At 39.9% G+C, this 4,518-nt stretch overlaps 1 pseudogene; it reads left to right on the top strand.

Annotated features, from left to right (window-relative positions):
- The first annotated feature begins 3,236 nt into the window (after window positions 1-3,236).
- Window positions 3,237-4,256, top strand: LOC144252532 (la-related protein 1B pseudogene; annotated as a pseudogene).
- Window positions 4,257-4,518: the final 262 nt, after the last annotated feature.

The raw sequence follows: 4,518 nt of genomic DNA, 5'->3' as shown, positions 1-4,518 counted from the left end.
GTGACGAACAGTTGAAACAGAAGTAAAGGACTAGTATAAGCTCAGGGAGAGAGTAGGGTAGGAAAATGTGCTCTTCACTTCACAGGAAGCCAGGAAGGTTTTCCAGATATAGTAATATTCAAGATGAGACCTAAGGGATAAGTATAAAAGTTGAGGAAAACGCATCCTAAGTAGGGAGACATGATTGTTTAAAAAGTACTTTATTATTATTTGCTAGCCATTCCTTCAACAAGTATGTATTGAATAAGAGCCATTTTAGCATAGATGTCTTAAAAAGCTCTTCAAAATCTGGGTTCAAGAGTTCATTGTTTGAATTGTTCTGAAATTTATGTGCAACAAAGTTCTCTCATCTATATCATATTCTTTCCTCTTTTCCTCAATGTAAGAATTTCCCTTTCCCCCCTTAGGCCCTAGATTAATATATTTTATAATCATATGCAAAATCATTAAATATATAAAATACATTACAAATGGACTTGTTGTTCCACCTAAAAATAAAATGTTTATTCATCATAAATTATAAGATAAATAATCTAAATCAAACAATAATTGATTCCTGAACATTCCTTCTGAAGTTCAGAGCTGTGAATAAGAAATCATAAAAGACTCATTTTTCGAATAATTATCATGATCAATAAAACCAATGAATAAGATTAACAATATCAGACAATATGAGAAAGCAGGAATTTTTATGTTATATAAATTTTAAAATTGAAAACAGAACCACCTTTTATCAACAAGCTTTTCCTTTAAAAATAAAAATAATACCATGCCACTAAAACTCTAAATAAAGAATCTAATCTGAAAACCTGGGAATTCAGTTCAGGGCAATGATGAAAAGTTGCGACAGAAGTAAAGGACTAGTGAAGCTCAGGGAGGGTGTGGATAGGAAAATGTGCTCTTCACTTCACATGCTTCCATATGGAGAGATCAGATCATATTTCAGGCCTCTTGTCCAACTTTATTCAGTTTGGTCCAGAAGAGTAAGAGAGGCTCACTGAAGAGGGATTTGAGGAAATCCCAGACAAAAATGGCTTAGTCTCTAGCTAATTTTCTATGCAGCTTTACTGAACAGAGAGTGTTTTCTGGATTGTTAAGAAGCCCATAATCTTACTGGTTAATTTTACTCTAATGTGAATGCTAGGAAACCACAAATACATCAATATCTATTCTCTGACCTTTTACAACTAAGTCGTAAAAGTTGATATTTGACCTCCATTTGTTTTTGAGTTTTGAACTTGCCCCTCACTACTTTAATACCATTACTGAGTTTGCAACCTTGCACCAGACACTAAACCCATCCTATCTTAATTTACTCATGCGTGAAATGAAGATAATTTTTGAAGTTCAAGTTAGTATTATTAATACGTAGAAGTTCTTAACCTCATTTAGTACATAGTAAACACTATTTAAATGTTATAAATTATTTTTATTTAATTATTTCTTTTACAAATCCAACAGTGAGGGCTAAGACATATCTTTGGTTTGTCTCATTTAGGTCTTTGCTATATAAAGAAAGAAATTTGGAATGTACTAAAAGTATAACAGTGACTAGAGTGTGAGGCCTGTATTATGGGGAAATAGAAGGAGGAGTTAGACAGCAGTTGCTGCAGTCTGGAAGACATGAGATGCTGATAGGAGCTAAATGAACAATTCTGCCAAGATACAATGAATATGGCAGAGAGATTGCTTTGGGCAATCTTTCTAATAGTTTACAACACTGGTCAGGTTTTCATTGTAGTCAGATTACTCTCTCAACAACCTCTAGGCAAACTCCATGTCCTCTCACACAGGTGTCTTCTACCTCGAGTGGATGGAATGGTGGCTTTCAATGTATTGTCTCCATGTCCAAATTCTGGAATCCATATACATTTCACTGTTAAGGAAAACACCATCTTTGTATGTTTGACAAAGAAAAAAGTCTTGAGATAAAGAGATGACCCAGAATAAGAGATAAGAAGAGAAAAATTGGTGACAGACAGAAGAAAATACATGGAGAAGAACTGATGTTTTCCAATGTTATCAGCTATAAAAGAAATAATACAGAGATCCTGAAGGGCCAGAAATTATTAATGTGACTTTAGAATTGGATAAAAGGCAAAGGCTGGGAGAAATTGGAGAATCACGATTAAAAGTCTAGATTTTTTAAAGAGACTGTTGGTAGACATGAATTCCAAAACTGATCTGTTGAGAGCTTAGATAGAAATCTCTAGTGCCTTAGAAGATACACATATGCCATAAACAGAATATTAGTATAACTATGAGTATTAATACACAGCAGGATTGGACCGAAGGGGAAAGTGAGAAAGATATAATTGGGAATGTGATGAAAGATAACTCTTATTATATAGTGATCAAAACTTGTCTGAGTTTTGTTCTTTTTTATGCAAAGCAGAATTTGTGATGAACTTTAGCTGAAGGGATTTCCAAGGAAAGTGTTAAGGGAACAACATGATTTTTCTTTGCTGGGTATAAAAAAATATATATAAGAAAACAAAAAAAAAACAATTTGAGAAAGGAACTGTTAAGCTAAAAAAAGAAAAGAAAAACCCAACACTTGGTAATTGGGGAAGATCTAAGCCTGTCCAAATTGTGAAGAACATTAAAAGAAGAAAATTCATCATTGGAAAAGTACACTCTGGTGACAGGACCAAGAGTCCAGCTGGTCGACTCCCGGCCTGGGCATCTGGCATGCTCTTGGCCTCAGTTGCAGCCACGGGCGGACTCTCAGCATCCTGGCCACCACAGAGATGCGCAGCCCAGTCCCCTGGCTCTGGGCGCCCTCTATCAGGGAAGACCTGGGTGGGTGAAGGTTGTCTGCTCTCCCCCCAGCGTCCTCCCTCCCGAGAGGCCGCGTGGAGAGGGAGTTTCTGATGGCCTTGGTGAGCCTGTTGGTGGAGCATTTGCCCTGGCCAGAAAGGGAGGGAAAGGAGGCAGCGAGGGCCACCACAAGCACGGGAACGCGTGGAGAGCCTGCGCAGGTGCTGGGCCACAGTGAGCCACTGGTGGCCATGCCAATGTAGCCGCTGTTGCTGCCCCTAGCATGGGCCAGGGGCCCTGTTGACAGGGAGCCGCCGGCTTTGGCTGGCCCTGGGGCAAGCCGCTGCCCTCCTAGGAGAAGGCCTGGACCAAAAAGCCTCCCCAGCACTAGTCCCCTGCCTCCACCTGGCAGCCGAAGCCTGCGCTGGAGACCCAGCAGGCAGTTATAAAAACAGGAAAACTCAACGAATTCAAGTGAGGCCAGTGATTTCAGCGATATGGCAAACTGGCCAACACCAGGAGAGTTAGCATTGAAAAAACCTTTTTGCAATCTCAAAGTGTCATCAGCCAAAGAAATAAGAAGCCAAAAATTACAAAAGAAAAAGAAAAGAAGATTGAAAAGAGGAGTAACAGTGAGATTAAGAAAATTGGGAAACAAAATTAGATGGTCCCATTGAAAATGTCAGTGACGATGAGGCCCAGTCAAGCACTCAAGGAAAGAGAGCCAATAAACACAAATGGGTATTGCTGCACTTAGATGATGTAAGACCAGAGAGTCAGGAGAGATCTGGATCCCAGAACAGCTCTCAGTGTCAACCTGAAGCAAACAAGTCTTCCCATAATAACAGGAGAAATGACACAGGAAGTTGGAGGCGAGACAGAGAAAAAGAAAAGATAATGATCAGGATAAAGTACACAGTGTGAGGAGTGAGTGGGGTAATATCTGAGGTTCCTTCAGAAGTTGAGGAAGAGGACCAAAATGGGAACAAGATGAGGCAGAAGAAACTCTTGAGTGAACTTTGATTATACATATGGTTAATGACAACATGGTGAAAGGACAGATCAGCCATTTCAAACAGAAATTAATGCTAGTATGATGTATTACTATTATGACAGTATGGGTGTACAGGTGTATCCTGTGGAAGAAGCATTTCTTAAAGAGTATATTAAGCATTGAATTGAATATTATTTCAGTAGAGTAAACTTGGAACATGACTTTTTTGTCAGAGAAAGATAAATGAGCAAGGTTTCTTGCCTATTTCCCTTATTGGCTCTCAGAACAAACTTTAACCTCATTTTAGAGGCCCTAAAGGACAGCACAGAAATAGAAGTTGCAAGTGAGAAAATGAGGAGAAAGAGAACCAGAAAAATGGCCAATCCTGGGCCATTCTCCCAGCATTGTGCCATAGACAAACTTCTCTTGGCTGATGAATTGTCCAAAGTCTGTGCAAGGACAAGCCTTTTGCTCACAGACACTCAGGGTGATGATCTACTGATGCCCTGAATGTCATCTGATGAGGATGTGCAGTAGAGCAAGTGGCTCACTGAAATGCATTGTAAATACTGGAACAAAGCATGCTGTAGAGATGGAAGCCACCAGACTGCCTTCTGTGTGAGAGTGTCCACTATTGACCCCTCGGCTGCATGACAGTGGAGATGACCACCTGAGCCATGACCCAAGACAGAGCTGGGGACCACTGCTGACATTCCAGGAGCTGCCTGCTCTTTCCTGTGTGGCTGGACTGAGATGGCATGTCT

The sequence above is a fragment of the Urocitellus parryii genome, unplaced genomic scaffold, assembly GCF_045843805.1.
Source record: "Urocitellus parryii isolate mUroPar1 unplaced genomic scaffold, mUroPar1.hap1 Scaffold_45, whole genome shotgun sequence".
NCBI lineage: Eukaryota > Metazoa > Chordata > Mammalia > Rodentia > Sciuridae > Urocitellus > Urocitellus parryii.
Note: the sequence above shows the minus strand (reverse complement) of the source record. Positions and strands in the feature narration are given on the sequence as shown.